Raw genomic sequence first — 15,102 nt, forward strand, 5'->3', positions numbered from 1 at the left:
CGGTTGGAGGGGTAGGATGTGGACGAGATGCGTTGGAGGGCATCTTTAACCACGTGGGAAGGGAAATGGGGTCTCTAAAGGAGGAGGCCATCTGGTGTGTTCTATGGTGGAACTGGTCCTCCTGGGAGCAGATACGGTGGAGGCGGAGAAATTGGGAAAACGGGATGGCATTTTTGCAAGAGATAGGGTGGGAAGAGGTGTAATCCAGGTAGCTCCTCTACATTGGGGAGACTAGGCGCCTCCTAGCAGAGCGCTTTAGGGAACATCTCCGAGACACCCGCACCAATCAACCAAACCGCCCCGTGGACCAACATTTCAACTCCCCCTCCCACTCTGCCGAGGACATGGAGGTCATGGGCCTCCTTCACCGCCGCTCCCTCACCACCAGACGCCTGGAGGAAGAACACCTCATCTTCCGCCTTGGAACACTTCAACCCCAGGGCATCAATGTGGACTTCAACAGTTTCCTCATTTCCCCTTCCCCCACCTCATCCTAGTTTCAAACTTCCAGCTCAGCACTGTCTCCTTGACTTGCCCGGACTTGTCCGACCTGCCTATCTCCTTTTCCACCTATCCACTCCACCATCTCCTCACCTTCATCTCCTCCCCCACTGTACTCTATGCTACTCTCTCCCCACCCCCACCTCCTCTAGCTCATCTCTCCACGCTTCAGGCTCACTGTCTTTATTCCTGATGAAGGGCTTTTGCCCGAAACGTCGATTTCGCTGCTCGTTGGATGCTGTCTGAACTGCTGTGCTCTTCCAGCACCACTAATCCAGTAAGTGGGGAGTATTCCATCACACTCCTGACTTGTGCCTTGTAGATAGTGGACAAGATTGGAGGTGTCAGGAGAAGACTGACTCAGTGCAACATTCTTAGCCTCTGGCCTGCTCTCAAATTCACTATTTATATGGCAAGTCCAGTTCAGTTTCCGGACAATATTAAGCCCCAGGATGTTAACACTGGGGGATTCAGTGATGGTAACACCATTGAATGTCAAGTGACAGTGGTTAAGTTATCCCCTATTGGAGATGGTCATTGACTGGCATTTGTGCAGCACAAATGACCAGTAATGTCACCTAAATAGATTCCATGCCATCAAAAGTATCAAATTAATAACACAATTTACATAAAAGCTCTCAAGTTGAGGCAGAAAACGTGGCAAGAACATGTACCTCTAAAAATGTGAAAGCACAGAGTGCGTTTAAGATGTGTCAAGGAGGCAATACAATACTTGGTATATCCTAGGATTGAGGAGAAAGTGAGGACTGCAGGTGCTGGAGATCAGAGCTGAAAATGTGTTGCCGGAAAAGCGCAGCAGGTCAGGCAGCATCCAAGGAGCAGGAGAATCGACGTTTCGGGCATGAGCCCTTCCTCATACCCGAAACGTCGATTCTCCTGCTCCTTGGATGCTGCCTAACCTGCTGCGCTTTTCCAGCAACACATTTTCATATCCTAGGATTGGTCGACAATTCACAAATTCTAAGTCGTCATATTTCCTACAAAGGTAGTAGGCTCATTCCTCTAAATCAGGTCTTAACATTAATGCAAGGGTTGTTCAGTAAACATATTTTGAGTGTTGCAGTTGAGCAAATACAGTCAGAGATATACAGCATGGAAACAGACCCTTCAGTCCAACATGTCCATGCCAACCAGATATGCCAACACAATCTAGTCCCACCTGCTAGCATCCTGCCCATATCCCTCCAAGCCCTTCCTATTCATATACCCATCTAAAATGCCTCTTAAATGTTGCAACTGTACCAGCCTCCACCACATCTTCTGGCAGCTCATTCCATACACGTACCACCCTCTGCGTGAAAAAATTGCCCCTTAGGTCTCTTTTATATTTTTCCCCTCTCACCCTAAACCTATGCCCTCTAGTTCTGGACTCCCCTACCCCAGGGAAAAGATTTTGTCTGTTTAGCCTATCCATGCCCCTCATAATTTTGTAAACCTCTGCAAGGTCACTCGTCAGTCTCCGACGCTCCAGGGAAAACAGCCCCAGCCTGTTCAGCTTCTCCCTGTAGCTCAGATCCTCCAACCCTGGCAACATCCTTGTAAATCTTTTCTAAACCCTTTCAAATTTCACAATATCTTTCCGATAGGAAGGAGACCAGAATTGCACACAATATTCCAATAGTGGCCTAACCAATGTCCTTTACAGCCGCAACATGACCTCCCAACTCCTGTACTCAATACTCTGACCAATAAAGGAAAGCATACCAAACACCACCTTCACTATCCTATCTACCTGCAACTCCACTTTCAAGGAGCTATGAACCTGCACTCCAAGCTCTCTTTGTTCAGCAACACTCCCTAGGACCTTACCATTAAGTGTCTACGTCCTGCTAAGATTTGCTTTCCCAAAATGTAGCACCGTGCATTTAACTGAATTAAACTCCATCTGCCACTTCTCAGCCCATTGGCCCATCTGGTCCTGGTCCTGTTGTAATCTGAGGTAACCCTCTTCACTGTCCACTACACCTCCAATTTTTGTGTCATCTGCAAACTTACTAACTGTACCTCTTATTTACATAAATGATTTGGATGTGAGCATGACAAAAAGTAGAGGGGCCAGAACCGATCCTTGTGGCACTCCACTGGTCACAGGCCTCCAGTCTGAAAAACAACCCTCCACCACCAGCCTCTGGCTTCTACCTTTGAGCCATATTCTACTCCCTTTCTTAAGGGAGTATACTGAGGCCATAAGGACAATACAACAATGCTGCATGTAATTATATAGAGTCACAGGGACATACAGCATGGAAACAGACCCTTTGGTCCAACTTATCCATGTCAAACAGATATGCTAAGTTAATCTAGTTTCACTTGCCAGCATTTGGCCCATATCCCTCTAAATCCTTCCTATTCATATTTCTATCTTTTTTTTAAAAAAAATCAATGAGGATAACTTGCACCTCGCTCATTATACCTAGTCACCATCTTGTTGCTCCTTAGCAAATTAAGTGAAATTTAAGAGATATTTTGTGCAAAAGGAATTAATCATTAAGTCAACTAACAGGTCATAATGTAACATGGCCCTAAGCTACAGGAAGTCAGATTTCAAGACTGATCAATTGCAAAAACACTAACTGTGATTGTAAGAATAGCAGATTGTTATTATTAACCAGAAACTCCAAAACATGAATACCGAATGAGAATTTAAGTTGTAAAGCAATTGAGGGAAAGGGCAAAGGCAAGTAACATCACAGATGGAACAGAAAGAAAATCCTTCTGCTGGACAGGAAAGAAAATTAGATATTCAGGTTAAACAAAAGGAACACAACACCAGGTTTGCAAGTAGTCGTTTCTACTAGAAAGACAAGGAAAAAAAGTTGAAGGCATGAACATGGAGTTAGGCTTGCGGTTTAAAAAAAAGGATGTCTTCAATGCTCTCGCAGTTTAGCAGGTGAAAGTATGATTCATGTCAATCCGAAGCATTAAGACAGTGTGCATCAGTTAAGAATAGTGGAAAAGAGCTGGCTATTAACTATACATAAATGGATGTTGACTCACATTTGCAAATGTCATCATAAAATGACAACACAAATGAGGAAAAAAGGGATGAGAGAAATTCTCAGGAGGGATGGCAAAACTAAGTAGAGTGTGTTGAGTCATTTGCGTATCAGAAGTTGGTGGACCATGGTGCATGTGCACTGGATAGCAAATCCACATTTGGGGCTGCACGATGGCTCAGTGGCTAGCACTGCTGCTTCACCGCGCCAGGGACTCAGGCTCAATTCTAGTCTCAAGGTTGTGCATTCTCTCTATGTCTGTGTAGGTTTCCTTCAGGTTCTCCTGTTTCCTCCCATAGTCCAAAGATGTGCAGGTGAGGTAAATTGGCCATGCTAAATTGCCCATAATGTTCTGGGATATGTAGGTTCAGTGCATTAGTCAGGGAAATGTAGGGGGATGGGTCTGGGTCTGGGTTGGATATTCTTCGAAAGGTTGGTGTGGACTTTTTGGGCCAAATAGCTGGTTTCCATACGGTAAGGATTCTCTGATTATTCAGCAAATAGTCTGAGGGTTTAGTGAGAAGTATCTGCCACCTGAGACAAGGCAAGCAGCAACCAGAACTTCAAGTCTGTAAAGTCATATTTCTTAGGGGTAAAGTGACAAAAACAACTAAATTTCCAGCTAAATTGTATTGTAACTTTCATACAATATTAGCGCACAAAATCTACACAATAGCTAAAGCAGTATTTCTACTGGTGATATTGTCAAATAAAATTACATTTCCAGATTTGTTCAGAAAAAGTGTATAAACACTTCTTTACCTCACACAAAAGGACAGGAAGGAACAAAGAGTACTTAACTTTTGATCTTCAACTTTCATGGTTTCAAACGTCAATCTTTTGCTCAGTTTTGCAACTGCATTCTGAAGATTTCCCACTGTTAATTCTTGCTGCTACAACCTCAAAGTTCAACAGTGTTTTAATTCACACTTAATTCATTCCTGTCAATGGTGCTGTTTTGCATGCTGCCTCACTACACTAACTGAAATGTAGTACTTTAAAATCAGAATTGCAACTGCTAACCATGACTGGTGCAAAACTGATAAGAAACTGCAAGCTGCTGCACAAGCACTATTGTAGAAAAGCCAAATGCATTAAACAGCACAAAAATTAAAAATTGCAGATGCAATTTTTACCAGGAACCAACTCATCAGTTTACAGAATTACAAAATTGGATTCTTGTAAAAAAAATTAACTTGAGGAATGGAGTCAATTATACAGTCACTAATGTAATTACTAATTTCTTTACATACTTTACCAAAGCAAAAAATCATCAATCAGCACAATTAAACCATGTCTTGGAAAGAACATCTTAAATGCAAACTAAGAGATCAGAGGAGTAGCAGGGCACTGGGAAAGAGAACAAAAAGATTGACTCGAACTTCAGCAAATGATTTTCATCACGCAAATCCAATTAGAATTTTTGCTGCTGCTAGTCAGACAGTAAATCACATCATTAGTAAGTAATACATACAATCACACGATAATCAGGTCTGAACCCTGACTACCCACAATATGCCAACGGCCTTGAATGTTATGACACTAAGTATGCTTCCAAGCGTTTTTTTTAAAAAAAGATTGAGAGGTTTCCTTACATTATAGCAGCTCAGAAATGGTCTCATCACCATTTTTACCCCATTTATGCCACTAGTCCAATGTCACAACTTGTTATCATACTCTATATTGATTGGACATGATTAGTTGAGTCTATTAAGATTCTACATTTCTTTCAGCTTCATCCATGTCACAGATAGTGTGCGCAAATTCTAAATCATAGAAAAGCTGCCTGTATGCTTACATTTCAAAAATTCTGGGAGAGAGCCAGTCAGTATAGTTATTTTTTTGGAGAATGCGGTTTATAGCTAAATTTGGTAATAAGGAGTGTCAATGCAGTGACCTCACTGCACAGCTAATTCTAAAATAAACCAACGAGGAGCTCTGTTTTCTAAAGCTAAATTTTTATTCTAGTGCGGACAATGATTCACTGCCATTTCACAAACACAAACATAAAACTGCAGTATGACAAAGCTTCGATGAAATGTTTATATTGCCTCACACTAAACAATGGTACCTTGTCATGCCAACCAGTAAATGATATGCTTTGTAACATTCAAAGCAATGGACCATTAATTTGAGAATCACTCCAAGTAGTACAAAACAGCCAGGGCAAAATTATCACATTATATCTTATAGTAATTTGAAGACAAGCAGAATTCATTGCTACACAAGTGCCAACGATTAGAGGAACCTCGATTATCTGAATGAGATGGTTGGGCACTATTTTGTTTGGATGATTGATTATTCGGTTAATTGATTCAATGCCTTTTCAATTCATTCTCAAGTCGACTTTGCTGGCGAGGCTAGAATTTATTGCCAATCCCTAATTCTCCCTGGAAAGGTGGCAATGAGCAAACTTCTTGAACCACTGCAGTCTATTGTGGAGTCACAATACCACTGGGGAGAAAGTTCCAGAATTCTGACCCAGTTACACTGAAGAAACAGTGATCAATTTCCAAATCAGGATGGCAAAGGGCTTGGAGGTTGTGGCATTACTCTACGTTTGTCATCTTTGTCCTTCTAAATGGTAGAAGTCATTAGCTTGGAAGGTACTAATGATCTTCAGCGAATTCCTGCAGTGCAGTTTGTAGATGGTACACATTGTTGCTACTGAGCATCAATGGGGGGGGGGGATGGATGTTTGTGGGTGTGATGTCAACAAAATGGGGTGCTTGGTCTTGAAGAGTGTCAAGCTTTGTTAGTGGAGCTGCACCCATCTAGGCAAGCGGGGAATATTTCACCACATGCCTAACTTATGACCTGTAGATTACGGCCAGGTTTTGGGGAATCAAGTGGTGAGTTACATGCTGTAGTATTCCGACTTGGTCTTGTAGCTACAATATTTATATGGTTAATCCAGTACACTTCAGTTGTTAGTCCATGGTAACCCCAGAATGTTGATAGTGAGGGATTCAATGATGATGATGATGCCATTCAATGTCAAGGGTGATGGTCAGATACTCTCTTGTTGGAGGTGGTCATTCATGTACCGTTCAGCCTAAAACTGAATATTGTACAAATTTTGCTGGATTTGTACACAGATTGCTACAGTATCCAAGTTGTCACAATTGATGCTGAACATTGCGCAATTATCAACATACATTCCCACTCTTGACTTTATTGATGAAACAGATAAAAAGGTGGTTGATGCAAGGACTTGACCTGGAGGAACTCCTGTAATGATGTCCTGCAAATGAGGCAACTGACCAACAACCACAACAATCTCCCTATATGCCAGGAACAACTTCAAAAACGTCAGAGAGTGTCTCCCTTCCTTCCTCCCCATCATTGGGTGTGCTGCTTAACAGCACTGTTCATAACTCCATCCATTACTTTACTGATTAGGGGGACGTGATGGCCTAGTTGTATTATCATTGGACTATTAATCCAGAGACCCCAGTAATGTTTTGGGGACCTCGGTTCAAATCCCGCCATGTCAGATAGTAGAATTTGAATCTAAGAATCTGGAACTAAGAATCTAAATGATGACCATGAATCCATTTTTGGTGTCAATTGTCTGAAAAACCCATCTCGTTCATTAATGTATTTTAGAGAAGGAAACAAGTGGCCTACATGTGACTCGGACCCACACCAATGTGATTGATTCTTAAGTGCCCACTGAGCAATTAGAGATAGGCAATAAATGCTGGCCTAGCCAGTGATGCCCACATTCTGCGAATGGATTTTTAGACAAGGTAGACTAATGGGGCAGCAACTGGATGGATTGAATGTTTGTATAATACTTAGGCCATTTTCCACATCGATCCAGTAGGTACCAGTGTTGCAGCTGTATTGGAACAACTTGGCAACAGGTAGAGTGCTTTTTTATCATTAGTGGAATGCTGTCCAAGGGCCACAGACTTTGCGGTATCCAGTGCCTCCAGCTTTCCCTTAGTATCACACAGAGTCAATCAATTGGATGAAGTCTTGTACCTATGATGTGGGGATCTCAAGGATGCACTTGGCACTTCTGTCTGACATTTGGAGAAAATGGTTCAACCTTATCTTTTGCTGGTGTGCCTGGCATCCTTATAACAGATTGGGGATATTTGCAGAGCATTGTCCTCCACTAAGTTGTTGAATCATACACCACATTCACAATTGGATACAGCAGAACCAAAGAGCTCCGACATGATCAGTCAGTCATGGAATTGCTTAACTCCAAATAGTTACTGCTTGTGCTGTTTGACCAGCAAAGTCAAGTGTATTTTCCCCTCAATGGATCTGTAATGGTGACAAGGGAACCAATCTAGCAGCTGCATCCTTTAGGACTCCACCAACTCAGCAAGGGTGCTACCGATCTAATCTTGATGGTGGTCATTGAAGTCACCCACCCAAAGAACATTCTGCATCTTTGCCAGCCTCAATGCTCCCTCCAAGCTGTGTTTAAAGTGGAGCAGTATTTTTCTTTTGGAAGTGGGGGAAGAATATGGTTATCAGGAGGTTATGTTGTCCATTTTTTGACCGGATGCCATGAGACTTCATAGAGTCTAAAGTCAATATTGAGGAATCCCAGGTAACTCTTGCCTGACAGTACACCACTGCCATTACTTGCAACAGTTCTGTCTTCCTAGTACACAGAACATACCTATTGATGGCAATGGTGTCTTCTAGGACAGTGTGCAAGGTACAATTCAGCAAGTATGACCATATCAAATGTGATTATGCTTGACTTGTCTGAGACACAGTTCGGTCAATTTTGGTACTTGCTTCTCAATATTTGCAAAGAGGACCTTGCATGGTCAACAGGGTTGAGTTTTCCATTGTTGTTTCCAGTATTTCAAACCAATGCCATATAAGACACATGAAATCAGACCAGCTACATGTGTCAGCAGTTCGGCTGACTTCTAATTTTTAAGTTCCTCCAGATTACAAGTGTAAAATTTTGGGATTTACTCAAAGCTAAAATTCATTGTTCAATAAAAAAACAAAATTAGAATCAAAAGCTTACTATGCCTTAACCTTTTGATCAAAGTAAATCCATACAATAACTATATTATTATTGGTATATTATCAGTGTAAATGCTCACTTTTACTTGAGACATATATAATTTATTTATATTCTAAACTCTTTCAGGCTACCTTTGTAAATACAATGGCAACGTTCATCAAGAAAGCTAGAGCTTTGTCCAAGACGTTCACAATGGAGGTGTAGTTTCACAGCTGACTAATAACCAATAATCGCGTCACGACCATTTCCTTTACCTTCATATCACTTTACTCTTTTAAATTAAAAGTGCTGACGTTTCCTCTTGTCTGAAGTACTCATTACGAGTCACAATGGATCTTAAGTCAGAAGGAAACTCTGAACTTGACTTTTAAGTCATTACCCAGAGACAGTACTACCATCTTGTCTTCAGCAATAAAATGTGAAGATTTGGGTTTTTTAATCTGGTCTAAATTTCCATTGTTGATTGATTACTATTCAAACATTTTTTTGGAAAATTCATAAGCTTCAATTGCATTACTTTGGAAACTCATACAAATACATTGTCATGCTGGTTAAATTAATAGATGAAGGCATAATGCAGAGTCAGAGCAAGATATTTTGTTTGGTGAGCAGATCTTTCAAAGCTGTACTACTTGTACCAAGCATCAGAAAACAGAAGGAATCACTGATGTCATATTCCTGCCCAGCATGTTCTGAGAGATAGTCTTCGGACAGACCTCTTTGAACAGAGACCTTAAGGTGCGACACCCAACGGGCAGAAGTCAAGCAATTGTAGGATCATACTCCTGAACAGTGATTAAATCCCTGAAGGTAATACGTGCAACACAGAATCCCAGACCCTGTAATCTCAAGCAATGGTCGACAATTTGCTTATTGGATTCCAAAGAGTTCAAAGCACCACAGTGATTTTCTCATACTATAAATTCAAAGATACCCTCGACACAAATGAAGCTAAAAGTCAGGTGTGATAATGAAAGCATTGTTGAAGAATCATGGCATCCAATTCGCACTTAAGATCCTCAACTTCACTCTAAAATGTTCTAGCACCATATCAGCTCTTGCTGGGATGATAAAGAACCCAATCTATCCTTATCTTCAGGTAACTCATTCAGCCTCTTGTGAGCTCTTTCTAAAACATCAACTCTACCACCTAAAAAGATAAGACAGCAGATACATATGAACTTGACCACCTGCTCGTTGTCCTCCCAACCACACACCATTTTAAGTTGGAACTAAATCCATGGTTCATTCACTGTTCCTGGGTCAAAGCCCTGGTACTTGCTTCCTAACAGAACAGTGTTCCTATAATCCAAGAACCGCAGTGGACGAAGAGGGCAATACACCACCACTTTCAAAAGGAAATTAGAGACGAGATGCTCACATCACACGAAAGAAGAAACCATTCAGAAGCAATGGCATACTGTACTAGTTCTTGGGCTTATAACAATTTTTGTATAATCAATGTGCAGAAAAAAATTACTATAAATGATAACTCAGCTATGTGAAGAAACAGGCAAATCTTAGAAGAAACATTCAGCTGTTCAAAAAAAATCATTCCATCTGTAATTTGTAAAACAAGAATGTCATGCTGTCAAACTGCCAACCATAGCAACATCCTAAACAAAACTATTGTCAATCTCAGCTTTTAGCTGTTGCACAGCTTTCACAACAAAATACTCAATTAGATAAGGTATCATCAGGAGAACAGCATTTTCTACCTCAGTCTCATTTTGCTTTTAATTCATGTTGCGATAATTTAAAAATCTCAACTCAAAGGCAAATAAAAAAGTGTTCAGAAATTCTCTCTTCTGCTCAAACTTTAACTCCAGAAGCTGCTTACCTTTATTATTAATTTCTAGTACAATAAAACAATGTGATTCCTACTGGGAACTTGATGCAGTACTGCATTAAAATTGGTGCTTGGTTATGCATATGAATTCTGTTCTGCCCTTCCCTACATCTGCCAATTTTTGATGAAGTACATGAGCTTGTATCCAGAAAATGACAGATTTGAAATATCTTCAGTTACAAGTTGAGGCAATCTTATTGACACAAGGAAGCAAGGTCATAGGAATTGGAGCCTACAGGCGAAACACCGAAGAAATTGCTAAATAACTGAACAAAGTTGTTTTACATGAAAAGAACAGTAGGTCATATTCCTGTAAAAGATAATGGGAAGACAACATGTACACCTTCTAAATAAGGAAATTCCATAAATGCTAGCATAACTTACATTCAAAGAATTGCTTCAAAGTTATATTTGATATAAAAATTTAAAATCCAGTGAATTCCATAGCTGTATTCATACATCTCCGCTTATGTCAATTCTTACATGCAAACCATCAATTCTGAACAGATCTTTACACTACTTTTAATCTGACACTGGATACAAAATTAGTGTACTGAAATTCTAAGTAATATGCTGCCTTGGTTATTACATCATGGTGGTACAAAAATGTCAAAAACAATTTATATTAGGGCACATAGTTGGCAACATTTCTTTATAAGATTGTTCCCATGTGATATTTGGGCACTCATTAAATTGTGACTATATGTAATAGTTTTACAGATAGACACATTTCATACCAACTTAATTAATTGTAATGTTTTCACAGTAACTACCACAAGGAAGTAGAAGTGCATCACTTGGATAGCGATGCGGCCTTTAAGTGCTCAGAAACTGAATTAAATGGAAATGTAAATATTCAAGGAAATATTTTATTGCTGCAAGGTGCCAATCAAAAGAAAATAGATATATACAAGATCAATTTATAGTGACAAATCAGAGTATACAAATACTGGCTACTGATGAAGATCTTGAACTCCAAAGAAACTGGAGCCTCTATACTACAAGTAATGCTGACTTGCATACTAGTTATCCTCCTATCTAAAAATTTGCATGAGTGCTTCTTTTAAAGTCTCCCAGTATCTCAACACATGTTTTCATCTTCCATGCAGAATCACCAATAAGGTCTAAGTAATTAGTAAATAATGTGTATCCATCTCGTATTTAGACAAAAATGTAAAAAGAATTACACAAGTTAGATTAAATAGCATCAGCATCACTGACTCCCCACTATCAACATCCTGGGTGTTACAACGAAAACAAAACTGAACTGACTAGCTATATAAACAGCAAGGCTACAAAAACTGGTCAGAATCTAGGAAACCTGCAGCAAGGTAACTTGTCAAAGTTTGTCCACCATCTACATGGCACGTGAGGAGTGTGATGGAATACTCTAAGGAACATAGCTCCAGCAGCAGAAGAGGTTTGATACCATCCAAAACAAAAAAAAACCTGCTTGACTGTCACCATATGCACAAACATTCACTCCCTCCACCACTGACCTAGCAGTAGGTATCATATACATGTCACGAAGGTTGCTTAGTCTAAACCTTCCAAAATCTCATCTACCAACACCTCGAAGAAAAAGGACAGCAGACACATAGGAACATATCACCTATAGCTCCCATTCAAGACTCAACACCCTGTCTTGGAAATACATTGCGATTCTGTCTCTGTTGCTGGGTCAAGATCCTGAACAGTATTGTAGGTGTATGTAGAACAAAGACTGCAAAATTTCAAGGCATCAGCTCAGTTATCTTCTCAAAAGAAATCAGTAATGAAGAATAAATGCTAGCCTAGCTAATGAAGTTTTAAAAACACATTATGGTTTTACTGGACCACTGATATCTCCCAAAGAGATAATATTCAGATGTGATGCTCAAGGATTTAAAGTTTAAGTCAACCCATAATTTAACGTGCTGGGATCTATGGCACTAGTGTAAGCTTTAGATACATGAATGTTGACTGATTAAGTATTTTCCACAGAGTTTCTCATCAGAGAGCAACTTTTTAATTTCCAAAAATTATAGAAGTAGTCATAAGGCCTCGATGACATACTACAGACGTAACCAGTGAACATCTGAAGACAGTATGTGCTCCTGGGATAAAGAGCTCTTTTAATCAAACAGCTGGAGCTAGAACCCTGAACAGTAAAGATAGATAACTGTTCATTTGCATTCAGATACCCTCTAGAGCTATGGGCCATGAGCTGGAAAATGCGATTAGTGTAGTCAGATCTTTCCTGGCTGGTACAAACACAGTAGACTAAATTGCCTCTATGTGTCCATGAGAAATGTTCCACCTTAGTTGCCATCATATCATCATAAACAGTACCAACCAGACATTCCTAATTGGAGGGGCAAATAATCAAAATTACACTTCCAGTGTTATGGAAAGCATGTGGAAAAGTGGAGTTAGGGCCACAATCAGACTAACAATTATCAAGTGATTGTGGAGCAGGTTTGAAGGGCTAAATGGTCTGTTCCCACTCCTAAGTTTTATGACCTTAATGGGGCATTAGTTGCTAAAAATGTATATTAAAATTCAAAATTTCACATGTTCCTTCACATAACTACAGATTTAAAAAACACACGAGATGAAATCAGTTACATATCTATCTTTTGGTAACCTCACCTTACATGCTAATTTTATTGAAACTAACACAGAAAAAAAAATTCCTGAAGGAGTTAGTTTGGTCCGAGTTTTGTATGTATATAGATATTCTTAGCAATTTCAAAAATAGCTCGAAATAGCTCAAAAATCCTTTACCAAGAGAGGAAAATCAAGGATTATGGCTCCTGATAATCAGAGCTACCACTGTTTGTAAGCAGAATGGTATGGCAGGAAAATATTAAGTTTAATGACTGCATGTGGGTGAATAGTATGTCAACATTTGTGACATTCCTTTCTATTGCTTATTCTCAAGACATGCACGATCTTAGAATTTATTGCCCATTTTGGATTGGTGTTTTTCCATCTCTCTCTTCTTCCCTCCCTCCCCAAGCTAATACAATCAGGTGGTTTACAAGGTATAGCTAGTACGTTTGCAGGTGACACCAAAATTGGTAATGTAATGGACAGCCAAGAAGGTTGCCTCAGCATATGGTGGGACCTTGATCAGGTGTCTGGGGAGGGGCAGATGGAGTTTAATTTAGATAAATGTGAGGTGCTACATTTTGGAAAGGCACATCAGGGCAGGACTTAAACACTTAATGGTAAGGTCCTGGGGAGTGCTGCTGAACAAAGAGACCTTGAAGCACAGGCCCATTGCTCCTTGAAAGTGGAGTCCAAAATAGACAGGATAGTGCAGAAGGCATTTGGTATGCTTGCCTTTATTGGTCAGTACATTGAGTATAGGAGTTGGGAGGTCATGTTATGGCTGTACAGAACATTGATTAGGCCACATTTGGAATACTACGTTCAGTGGTGGTCTCCCTTCTACAGGAAGGATGTTGTGAAACTTGAGACGGTTTAGAAAAGATTTAGAAGGATGTTGCCAGGGTTGACCTATAGGGAGAGGCTGAATAGGCTGGGGCTATTTTCCTTAGAGTGTCAGAGGCTGAAGAGTGACCTTATAAAAAGCTTAGAAAATCATGATGGGCATGGATTGGGTGAATAGACAGGGTCTTTTTACAAAGTAGGGGAGTCCAAAACTAGAGGGCATAAGTTTAAGGTGAGAGGGGAAGAATTTAAAAGGGACCTGAAGGGCAATATTTTCACGCAGAGGGTGGTACACGTATGGAATGAGCTGCCAGATGAAGTGGCGGAGGCTGGTACAAATACAACATTTAAAAAGCATCTGGATGGGTATATGAATAGGAAGGGTTTAGAGGAATAGGAGCCAAATGGTGACAAATGGGACTCGACTAATTTAAGATATCTGGTTGGCATAGACAAACTGGACTGAAGAGTCTATTCCATGCTGTACATCCCTCTGACTCAGTTTATTTCAGAGGACAGTGAGTGCCCATAACTGCGTAAGTTGGAGATATACACACCACACTGAATAAAGCAGAGGTTTGCTTGCAAAAGTTACTAAATCAAACTTCAAATGTTAGGTAAATGGACCAGTGAGTCCAGTGCCTGCAGAAGAACACCGTGGGCGGCACGGTGGCACAGTGGTTAGCACTGCTGCCTCACAGCACCTGTTTGCACGTTCTCCCCGTGTCTGCATGGGTTTCCTCCGGGTGCTCCGGTTTCCTCCCACAGTCCAAAGATGTGCAGGTCAGGTGAATTGGCCATGCTAAATTGCCCATAGTGTTAGGTAAGGGGTAAATGTAGATGTAGGGGTATGGGTGGGTTACGCTTCGGCGGGGCGGTGTGGACTTGTTGGGCCGAAGGGCCTGTTTCCACACTGTAAGTAATCTAATCTAATCTAATCTAAAAACAAAATAATTCAATAATTTTGGAAAGAAAAGGGAAACAACTTTTTTTTAATTAAAACTAGGTTTAAACATTTCAAAGATATAATAAACATGCATTTACAACGTTCATATATATGTTAACTCAATAGCTGTAAAAATTGATTTAGCCATGCAAGTTGTAAAAATGATTAAATATCATCCTTGCATTTGAACAAGATTGTTGTGTAAACATATTTCTTTGCTGTAGTAAATGCATTCAAAAAGATGCACCCGATGCACCACCAAGACATTTTTACACTGTAACACTTTCTCATGAAAGAAGCTATGTATTCTGTCAAGCATAAATGCCATTTATTACTCTAACTG

The 15,102-nt window shown here is 40.2% G+C and overlaps 1 protein-coding gene across 13 annotated transcripts in view; it reads right to left on the minus strand.

The window, feature by feature from the left end:
* LOC140481199 (inositol polyphosphate-4-phosphatase type I A) overlaps positions 1–15,102 on the minus strand; it is a 203,901-nt gene that overhangs the window by 164,230 nt on the left and 24,569 nt on the right. The window lies entirely within an intron of this gene.

The sequence above is a fragment of the Chiloscyllium punctatum genome, chromosome 9, assembly GCF_047496795.1.
Source record: "Chiloscyllium punctatum isolate Juve2018m chromosome 9, sChiPun1.3, whole genome shotgun sequence".
Taxonomy (NCBI): Eukaryota; Metazoa; Chordata; class Chondrichthyes; order Orectolobiformes; family Hemiscylliidae; genus Chiloscyllium; species Chiloscyllium punctatum.